The sequence below is a fragment of the Cervus canadensis genome, chromosome 8 (genome assembly GCF_019320065.1).
Source record: "Cervus canadensis isolate Bull #8, Minnesota chromosome 8, ASM1932006v1, whole genome shotgun sequence".
NCBI lineage: Eukaryota > Metazoa > Chordata > Mammalia > Artiodactyla > Cervidae > Cervus > Cervus canadensis.
In genome coordinates, this window is record NC_057393.1 from 87741719 (window position 1) to 87753000 (window position 11282).

Consider the following 11282-nt stretch of genomic DNA (forward strand, 5'->3'; position numbering starts at 1 on the left):
AGTCCCAAGCAGGAATACAACTTGCAGGATTAAGGTATAAACTTTTGGGACTCTCCGACAGTCCAGTGCTTAAGACTCTGCTTGCCAATGTGAGGGGTGTGAGTTCTATCCCTGGTTGGGGATTCCACAACCCACAAAAAATCAAAACCATAAAACAGGAGTAAAATTGTAACAACTTAAACAAAGCTTAAAAGAACTGTGTAGTCTGTCCACCTGCTCCTTTATTCATTCATCGGATATTTATCAAGCCCTTCCCCTGTGCTAGCTTTGGTATGAATGACTCGAAATAAAATCCCAGTGCCGACATTAAACAGTAAGAGGAAATGGTAAATGTTGGTGGTCCACTGTGTTTTTGGCACTCACTAATACCCCACATCATATGGAATCATCACCATGGCTCTCTGAGGTATGACTGTCCCCGTTTTTCAGGTAAGGAAAATGGAACTTTGAGATATCACTTGTCTATAGTTCTGTATCTAAGAAGCTTGCAAACCAGATTCAGAGCCTGCGTTTTCTGACATCGAAGTGGATGAGCTCCTAAAAATCGACAGTTCAGGCTACAAAAGATAGGACAAAGTGGGAGAGGTTTTTGAGTTACATACAGTTTAGGCCATTTTGTTTCTTTTTTCTTGAAGTGAGATGAAGCAAAAAGGCAGAAGACCATTTTAAGGGTGGTGAAGTTTGTGCAAGTCATTTAGCTGTGGGTCTGGACTGGAGAAGGTAAGGGGTAGAAATATGAAGAGATGTGGCCAAGAGTTTGAATCATCAGAAAAGAAATAATCCATCTGTCTTGGACGATTCTTGGAGATACATTGGATTGGGAACATAACAACAGAGACCAACATATAGGAAGGATATTAGTCCCTAATCTTTGATCACTCCAGCCAGTATTGCCTTTCCAGATATCTATAGCACCTGTCTATACAGCATGACCTTTTTTAATGTGTTGCCTTTCCACTGTTCTTCAAATTGTTTCCTATGTGAAAATCCCAGCTCAGCTCTCTCATAGTTCCTTGAGGACAGTCTCATTATTTCTGTGTAATAATCTTCTGTTGGAGAAGGAAATGGCAACCCACTCCAATATTCTTGCCTGGAGAATTCCATGGACAGAGGAGCCTGGCAGGCTGCAGTCCATGGGATCACAAAGAGTCGACACAACTGAGCAACTAACATTACTACTACTACAGAAATATACTTGCAGAAATGAGTTGGTTTTTTTTTTTTTTTTTTTCTAATTATTAAGTGGGTTTCCTCTTAGCTCCTGGGGATAATATATGACAACAGCACACTGTTTAATGACTCTACATTATTCTACTGGGTTCCATTTGAAGAGGAGAGGAACATGTGCTTATTTTTATCAGCACTATTGGCACAGTCATGACCAGGGTCAGTAACCCAGCTTTTTGAACTGCAGCTTGACTTTTTTTGAAATTGCTGCAGAACTTGGCACTTCTTGTTTTGCTTCACAAGGCCATATCCTACCAAGTTTCTGATTCCATTTGGAAAGAAAGGTGAGGCATGCCCAGCGCGTGTCCACATGGGAGGGCTTCTCCTCTAAGAAGAAAACAGGCCTTGCCACAGATTAGCCACCCTATCTACAAGTGTTTGTTACTGAAGTGAATCAGCCTGTGCTAGACTTCAGGGCGCAGCTGTCTCCACGGCGCGCCTTGCACAGCCACTTCCCGCGGGCTTGCCCTCCGAGCTTCCTCTTGCTGGGAGTGCACCCTTTCCCCCTCCTGGCTCAGCCAGTCTGATGCCCTGGGTGAAGCCTTCCCCGTGTGGCCCAAGCTTTTTTGCCCGCAGACAGTTGGCTCTCTTACTCTGCCTCTGGGCGCCTCTCATTGGTGGTCCTGGAGCAACCTCTCATGAACTTCATGTGCTCCAGTGTACAGCCCTTTGGAACCTTCCAGTCTAACATAATGCACTGAGTATAGCATGCAATTAATACTTATTTGTTGCAAATTATGAATATTCATTTGACTTAAAAGAAATACTTAAAAAAGAGAGTTGACTTTAAAAGAAATACTGTTAAAAACAGAGTTAAAAATACTTTTAAAAAGCTAGGGAAGGGAAAAAAAAAAGAAATGAGGGTGGGACCCGAAAGCTTTACTTAGACTTAGCTATTCGGGACTATTACAGTACATGCATATCATCTGTAAGCAGAATCTTTCTGGAGTGTGTCAAGGAAGTCAAACTCCCGTTCCGCTCAATTCAAAGGTAAATAGATCCGAGTACCAGCCAAGGTCAGCCAACAAGCTCAAAATCTTGGAATGGGGTAGACAGCTGGTATGTCTTTGAACTGTGGGCTTCTTTTACACCTTTTAGAGGAAGATAGGTAAGATTGATGTTGGAGTTATTTCAGAGGGAGTTGATGTGCTGATTCAGAATTGTAAAGAGCATTACTCCCTTGAGTTTGTTGCTTTAGGAACTCTTAGGGTATTATGAATTCATAGGAGAAAAAAGACTTGAAACACAGAAGTGAGGCTTAGAGAACAAGGGAGTCTTGACCTGAGGGAAGGTGGAGGTAAAGTGATGAAATTCAGGATTGTTCACTCTGGCTTTTAGGCAAATACATTTTCATACTTCAGAGTTGATATTCTTCTTTAAAACTTCAGGGAAGTTTATAGCTTTAATAGAAAAAAGAATTTTTTTTCAGTAAGATATTCTAAGGCCAAAATGATGAAGTGATGTATTAATGCACGCATGCATGCGGGCTAAGTCGCTTCAGTTCTGTCCGACTCTTTGTGACCCTATAGCCTGCCAGGCTCCTCTGTCCAAGGCAAGAATACTAGAGAGGGTTACCATGCCCTCCTCCAGGGGATTTTCCCTACCCAGGGATCGAACCCAGGTCTCCTGCATTGCTGGCAGATTATTTACCAGCTGAGCCACAAGGGAAGACCAAGAATACTAGAGTGGGTAACCTATCCCTTCTCCAGCAGATCTTTCTGGCCCAGGAATCGAACCGGGGTCTCCTCCATTGCAGGTGGATTCTTTACCAACTGAGCGATGAGAGAAGCCCACTTAGGGCATTTCAATTTGAGTTTGCAAGACTAAAGACCAAATCACTTTGCTGTACACCTTAAACTAATACAACATTGTTAATCAATTATACTCCAATATATAAAAGATGTTAAAAAACAAACTGGCCTACGGCTAACGTTTATATATATATGAAATTAACCACTGATGTCCTCTCATAAGATTTTGGACATGCCTGGATTTCATATCTTTAATAGTTCAGTTATGCTTGATGCACTAATAAATTTCGTCTACAGGCACTTTGCTTTAAACTTACTGTAGACACATTTTAAAGTAAGGTATGTCAGAGCAGTCCCCTCATCACTGGTTGTATTTATAGTTTTTTCATAAGCATTGTTTATTTTCTATCAAAATAGGTTTTGGTTGTTGATCAAAAATAAAATACAGGCTTCCTTAGTAGATCATTACGGACCTTAAGGAGTAAGTCAAAGCTTCTTCCTCATCTATCAGACAGTGGAGGGTGCAGCCTCAGCACCAGGAGCCACCTTGGAGACAATCCGCAGCCTGGCGCAGTCACTGCCTTAGGAGTCCAAAGGCTGAGGGCGTGTGGCTCTTTTCCTCAGGGCCCTTAGAACTGTGGGGAAAACGAGGACACGCGCAGTTCTGTGAAGAGTGAGAAGCACCGTGGTGTGAAGGCGGAGGTCTGTTCTCCCTCGGCTCCTGCAGGAGGTGTCCGTCCATGGCTGCTCCCGTGTCCACACCTCTAGTAGAGTGTCTGCCATGTGTGGGCATGCCCGCAGGTGAGAGGCAGAGCTGATGAAGGGCAGGGCCTAGTCCTCTGCACGTGTATATCCCCAGCGCCTGTTGGAACATCACAGGGTCTCCAGACATGTTTGTTAATAAAGCGCAAACTTGGTATATACTGCTAATGAGGTGACAGGAGAACACAGAGGTTTGGTCATGTCACAATATTGCTCTCTGGCATGTCTTATTAAACGCATTCCCATATTGCATAGCCCTCTTTTACAGAGATATAAAAGGCTGTACAATGTTTACATGCTTTAGATCACAGAGAAATATAGCATGGGAGGGACCGCCCCTAACTTTTAAGAGGGTTATGTTCTAGGGTGTGTTTGGGATAGGGAAGTACTGAGAACATTATCTCTCCAGGAAGAACCTCCAGAAAAGGAGGAACTGAAAACTCTGAATCCTGTGTGTCTCAGGGAACACAATCTGAGCAGCTGGGCCACGGTGAAGCCGGCTCAGGAAACCCAGCGGTGGGACTGGAAGGTAAAGTAGCCTCTGCCTAGCAGTCTATTCCTGTTACTGAACCTTTAGGCACAGTCAGCTCCAATATAGCTTCAGAAGTCCTCAGAGGTCCTTTAATCTTTTAGCAACCAATTCAAGTGTCGAGCAAATTACATAGTTTCAAGATAGTTTCAGGTAAAGCTTCCTGGGTGATCAACATGTCCTAGCAAAGTAGAAAAGGTGGGTATAAAAAGTTCATTTTCTCTTCATCGAGATCAAGATCTAAGAGCATTTCTCCTTTGGGTGGAGGGCGGCCTGGAGGCGGAGTGGGCGGGCCCGGGGGCTGGGCTGGGGAGCCTGGACCGCACGCCTCTCCAGCCCCCTTCCAGACTCGGAAAGGTCTGTTCTCCGCAGCATTCCTGCGCGCCGGCGTCGCCTGACCTCCCGCATGTTTCTCAGGGCATCCTCCCACCCCAGCTCCTGGGGGCACAGGGCCGCCGGGGACGTCTGGGGAGCCCTGGGAGCGGGCGCACGGTAGGGCTCGCCCCTGCTGCCGTCTTCTGTGATCCAGCGATGCGGCGATCCCGGGGCAGGTGCCTGCGTAGGACCCGGCAGCTCTGTCGTGGGCCGGCGACGCCCAGCCTCTCCTGGGAGGTGTGTGTGTGGAGGGGGGTGGGGGTTTGGGAGTGTAGGGGGTGGGGACCCTGCGCCGTGGGGGTGGGGTGGGGTGGGGCGCGATTCCGGAGAGTGTACAGGCAGGGACACTGCCAGGGGGCGGCGCGGAGCCAGATTCGAGGGTGTCTATGTGTGTGTGTTTCTCACTGAGTCTTTGATCAGGTCTTTATTCAAAATGAGCTGTCCAAAATGAGTTGACCTTCAGGGGGTAAACACAGACAAGTTTGTGCAGCCGGATTCTTCTCTTCCGTGGTGGGTTTTCTGCGGGGCTTCCCAGTGGCCGGTGTCTTGCTTTCTGCAGCCTCCCCCACCCCCACGCCTCCGCCGACCCCCTTCCCTTCCTGCCCCCGCCCCCCGCCCAAGACTTCTTCAGTTTCTTTACAAATACAGCCTCCTTTCCTTTCTTTCCTACTGAAGTCTTCTTGTCTGGAACCCCTCCCCATCTGATCTGGCTTCTAGGGCCACTGCTGCCCTAGCCTCCTGGAGGTTTGATTCTTAGCCTGCCCAGGTGCATGGCTTTTGCACGCGGGTTTAGTTAGATTCAACATAATTCTCAGGCTTTTCAGTGGATTCTTTTTCAGGACCCTGCGATGACTCTCCTTGCGTGGTGCTCTGGGACTTTTCAGAATTCTCCCAAGGTCTGTGTTGAGCATCTCGTGCATGGGAAGGTTGTAGTTACTCTTGAAAGAGTCAGGTGCCACACAGATCATTTCACTTGCTGAAAGCAAATTCGAAACGGTGCCCACCAGGCGGAAGTTTCAAAACGTTCAGTTTGTCTACATTAAGCAGAGTAATTCCTTTATGAAGCGAAGGGAGAATTAGGGAGCCAGCGATGTTCCTCAAGGCCTTGATACCATCTTCCCAATGATACGAGATGCCGGGTCCCCTGCCGTTCGCACACCATGGTTTCCCAGTTTGCGATTGCCAGCGCTCATCTGCTCAAAGACAGAGACCTACTGATATTATTCCAGGCCTTACGTTTCTGAAGAAGCCAAACAGCCCCCTTCCTCCTCTCATCGCCTTCAACATCATCTTCAACCAACAAAGGAAGTTCAGACTTCCTCAACACGGTGACCTTTAGCCGTGACCAACCCGGTAAGGCCGAGGCAGCCAGGGAAAAGCAGATGGCACACCACTGCGGGGCCACCGTGCCAGGTTTGGTTGGCTCAACGTGCGGGCCCCACGACGCGTCAATTTCCCCAGTTAAGAATCACATTTCTCAAATTGTAGGAATTAAAAAAAGATTATGTCTTGCTCAGTAAGAATTTTCGGCAACTGTCGCTGAGAACCCAGTAAGACGCCAATTACGACATCACTGCAACAGATTTCGGGATTTTTAACTTATCGCTGCCAGAGGGGCGAAAACAAATCCCAAGGAGGACGGCTTCAGCGTTCCCGGACCGCGGGTGCAGGTAGGCTGCCCCCCGCCTGAGGCCGCGGGCGCCGCGCCGCTCGCAGCCCCCTCCCCGCAGGAAGAGCGCCGAGCCCCTCCCGGCCGCGCCGCTCCAGTGCACCGCGGGGCCTGGGAACCGCGCACCGGCTGCGCCCGGAGCCCCGTGGGGCGGCGGGAAGGACGGCGCCGGCTCCCAATCGCGGGGCGGGGCCGAGGGGGCCGGCGGGCGGTGGCCAATGGGAGGCCGCGGAGCGGACGGGGGGCGGGGCCGCCGGGCGGGCGGGCCGCGGCGTCGGGAGCCGGCGCTGCAGAGTGGGAGCCCGGGAGGAGCCGGCGGAGCCGGAGGAGGACGGAGGAGGAGGAGCAGCGCCGCGCCCCCGCCCCGACCGCCCGCCCGCTCGCTCGAGCGCAGGCCGATCGCTCCAGCCGCAGCCGGCGGGTCCCGGCCGCCTCCCGCCGGAGCCCGGCGCGGGCAGGGTCCGGGCCGATGGGCAGCCCCGGGCAGCGGCGGGCGGCGAGGAGGCGGCCCCGGTAGGCGCCGCCGCGAGCTCGCGGGCTGCAGCAGGTCGCGGCGGACTGCGTCTCCGAGGTGCGTTCCGGGCGACGAGCGACGGGAGGCGAGGCGGGGTCCGCTCGGGAGTCTCCGGGTCGTGTCCCAGAACCGTCCCGAAGTGAGGGGCGGCCCTTGGGGGCGCCTCGGGGGGCCGACCGCGCGGCCGGGGCGCGGGGCGGGGGTCCGACTTGGCAGATGCGCCCGCGCTCCGGAGCCCGGGGTGAAAGAGGAGCTGTCGCCGTTCGTTCTCAAAGTTATCGATCGGCTGAAAGGTTATCCCGGTCTCGTTGACGCGAGCACTAAACGAGGACTCTCCGGGCGCGCAGCGACTCCTCCGTGACTAACCCGAGAAAAGAGAGAAAGGTTGCCCGGCGCGGCTCCCCGGCGCGCCGGGCGGGGTTACTTGCTGAACTTGCTGCGGGGTTTATTCCCCGGGAAGGCGGTGTGCCCGGGGCGCGAGCCCTCGCGGCGCCCGCCCCTCTTTGTAAGGTCCCAAGCGGCCAGCGAGCGCCCTCCCCTGTGGCTCGACGGCTCCCAGGCTCCCCTGGGTCCGCGGCTCGCTCCATCCTCTGCTCCCGGTCCTGCTTGGGGGCCCGCCTATCCTTGAAGCTAGTTTGGCCAGGTCCTGGGAGTATCCCCTTGAGCACCTACAGATTAATTTCAACCGCGCCGCAAACCCAAAGAATCAATCTCGGTTCATCATCTGTGAGCGAGAGCCGATGCTTCTCGGGAAGAGAAAACAAGTTGGCATGGCCCCTCTGGGAGATATTTGTCATCATTAACCTGCTTCAGTTAAATTAATTCAGCCCAAGATGACTCCAGCGTGAGTATTGGAAACATCAAGTGCATTGGCCTCGGAATTGTGGTCACCAAAAACCTGATTTTGGCCAAAACGCGATTGTAGACTTTTTGAATTTTGTTTAGATTAGATACGGTTTTTTTGATAAGGATGGCCTTCTTTTTTAAACAAAGAATTTTGGTGATTCTCATAGGTTTGCTCAGTAAGTTCCAAATAGTCACTTAGATTTTTCTTTTCTTTGCCTCTTTTGTCTGCAGTTTTCATTTCTAAATGTTAACACTAGATGGCTTTCTTATGACAGGCATTTAGTAAACTGCGCTTTTGAGTTGGCTGTCTGCAATCCAGGTTGTAATTTTTCCAGTTTTACAATCAGTAATGGGAGAAAAAAAAAATCTCCAAAACTGTTGCTTTCTTTGAAATATATTACTTCCCTGTAAAACTAATATTTATGTAGATGTCATAAAGTGGTCTGTTACTTCTGGTGTTTCTAAAGATGTATTTCAGGAGACAACTTGGTTACTGTTTTTAGTCACAAATTTAAAGGATGTCTGTCTTTACTTGAAAAATTTAAAGTTCTACGGTGAGACTTATTAATTCTATTTATATAACATTTCTACTAAGGATGTTTTCTGCTTACTTTAGTAGCTGGTTGCTTGATTCAAAACAGTATAAAAGAATGTAATTCATGAGAAAGTGCAATCTTTCTTGAGTTTTTGGTATGCGTAATATTCATTCTTTCTAAAGACTCTGTTGAGGGACTCTGCATTTTAGGGAAGAGATGTTGTTGCATTATACATGTGTGGAGTCAAACATTGTGTTGGGGCCATTTTTATTTTCCCAACTGATATTGGGTGTTTCATTTCTAAGCACAGCCCTTTTTTCCAAAGTACCATGACTTGTAGTTGGCCATTTAGGTAGCAGCAGGTTCTTAATTTTGTGTTTTCAGGACTTTTTCTCTGAAGTAAGACCATGGCAGCCTGTCCAAATCTTGCCTAGGTAGGCAGACTTATTTAGAAGCTGGAGAAATATCTCAACATTTCTCATAGCTGTTACTTATTGTGTGTGTGTGTCTTACCCAGCTTATAATATGATGTTAAATTTGTTGGTTCTAAATTAGAGCATATTCACAAATAGCTGAAGAAAAAAAAATAGACCTCTCTCTCGCAAACATCTGGGAAGTAGGGAATGAAATGAAATCAGAAACAGCTTTTATCAGTACCCACATGCTACCTATAGATGGGGTGAAATGAACTTGGATAAGAAGCAGTGTAAGCATTTGGTGTAGAAAATAAACCAAAAGATAAATTGCAGGTGTGGAAGTGGAGCTTCTGGCTTTATAGTATGGGCTGCACATTTTCCCTGGTTGATTTAAGTGTAAATTTTCCATCAAGTGCTTTTGATGTGTTTAAATCTTAGCCTTTCTCAAAGAGCTATAATTTTCTGGAATGAAAGAAGGAAATTGTCAGCATCATGATTTGACTTTTATGGTACTTATTGTAGTTAAAGCTGTGTAATACAGTTTGTAAGTTTTGTTTTATTTTCTTTTGAGACTGGAATGGTATTTAGAAGGGTTCCCTGATACCTGAGCTTGATAAACACCTGTCCACCTTGAGGGATCTCTTTACCTGAGGTCAAAGGGTTATAGGGTTATTCTTTTTGGAAATCTTATCTATTCTTCAAAGTGAAAATATAATAGCGAGATATCTTGAAAGGGCAATGGTCTGGTAACTGAAACTGGTTTTAGAGTACTGTGTTTGGCCATGAAAACTAGTTTAAAGGGGTTGTGTTTCCTGCATACTTTCCGAAGAACTGTGTGTTTATGTAGATATAGCCCCCTAGTCCCCAGTCATAATTGATAGATGCAAAGGGTTTTTGTGTGTGTGTTTTTTTCTTTTTTGAGATTGAGGAAGGCATTGTGTCTTTGAATTTATGATCTGCTTAAGGTGGTGGTTTAGGATTACAAATCCCTTCAAAGATTTGAAAGATTTGAATGTTGAATTTGAAGAAAATTTCTATTATTGTCAACTGAAAAGCAAAGTTTTTTTTTTTTCTCTCCTCCTGTTTTGAACTTGAATGAAATACGAAGTACATGCCTAAAGAATATAGGGAACCATGTTCCAGATTTTCTCCTTCTATTAATGAACCTGTTCCCTTGCAGGGCGAAGTGACAGGAACCTCTGGCTTCCTGCTTCTAGGGTCTAGCACTGATGAGTTTGGATAAAGTTTTTCCATGATCCGTTTCAGCACCAAAATTTTAGGTTTCTTTAATGTTTTAAATAAATGTATATATAGAGTAATGAACATGACTGATTGGGATAGCTTATATTTTTTCATGCTTGTCTTTTCTTTCTTTGATTTATAATAAGTTGGCATGGTGGTTTAGTGCCTGCCAAGCAGGAGACCTAGGTTCGATCCCCCAGTTGGGACGACCCCCTGGAGAAGGAAAAATGGCAACCCACTCCAGTATTCTTGCCTGGGAAATACTAGGGACAGAGGAGCCTGGTGGGCTACAGTCCATGGGATCACAAAGACATACATGACTTAGCAACTAAACAACAAAGCTGGCACATGAACATTCATGAGAGTTATACCTTACTTAGTTTACACCTGAAAATCAAGGATTCAGAAGTTGCTTTTCTGTTACAGACACATTTAGCCGTGACTTCCTTTTGAAGGAAGGACAACAGTGTGATAGGAATTAAATGCCTCATAAATTCAGAGATAAATTATTTTGATCCTTTGTGAATTTGATTCATAAACTTTGGTTCCAAAGAGTGGTCCAAGGAAGCCAGATCTTACAGTAGAGGTTCTGTTTCTTGGGAGGTTTCACATTTAGTGTAACCCAGTTCCTTTATGTATGTGTGTATGTGCACGTGCATGCGTGCTAAGTCGCCTCAGTCGTGTCTGACTCTTTGTGACACTATGGACTCTAGCCCACCAGGCTCCTCTGTCTATGAGATTCTCCAGGCAAGAGCACTGGAGTGGGTTGCCATTTCCTTCCCCAGTGGATCTTCCCAACCCAGGGATCGAACCAGCCTCTCCTATCTCCTGCATTGGCAGGCAGGTTCTTGACTACTAGCAGCAACCGGGAAGCCTCTTTGTGTGTCTGTGTGTGTTGTAGTAGTATTAGTTGCTCAGTTGTGTCCCAGCCCAGGGATCAGGTGAATTCTTTACTGTCTGAGCCACCAGGAAAGCCCCATGTGTGTGTATGTATATGTATATGTATATGTGTGTGTGTGTGTGTGTGTATCTTTTTTTGCTCCCCATACAACGTTGTATAGCTAATTTGGGTGATAGCAAGGAAGAAGATATGTGGTAAGTTGAGTTTTGTTGTCATAGTATCTCTTTACCACAAAAATCCATAAAGTTATCCTTTCATGTCATTCCTATACTTTTTGTTTCTATCTACTTCTAAAATTAAAACTCAGAGACAAAAATTAAATTTTGCACGTTGTCAGATTTGCCGCTTTTTATGTTGCTACGTATATTGAAAATTAGCAGCAGCAATTCCTGTCTACTGTCAAGGTATTTCATCAAGGTACACTGATATACCAAGAAGAGAAGAACAACAAAAGGGAGGACATGTATGTATGATATCATTACAGACGTAAGGAAAGTTCTTCGTCCAGAGAGCA

The 11282-nt window shown here is 47.1% G+C and overlaps 1 protein-coding gene across 10 annotated transcripts in view; it reads left to right on the plus strand.

Moving 5' to 3' along the window:
* Window positions 1-4627: 4627 nt before the first annotated feature.
* SIPA1L2 (signal induced proliferation associated 1 like 2) overlaps window positions 4628-11282 on the plus strand; it is a 232980-nt gene continuing 226325 nt past the window's right edge. For 9 of the 10 annotated variants that reach the window (XM_043477112.1, XM_043477117.1, XM_043477118.1 and 6 more), the window contains exon 1: window positions 6622-6884. The gene's annotated coding sequence lies outside the window, so the exon portion shown is untranslated. Of the gene's footprint in view, window positions 4882-6621; window positions 6885-11282 lie in introns of those variants that run through there. The other variant, XM_043477113.1, reaches the window with a different exon arrangement.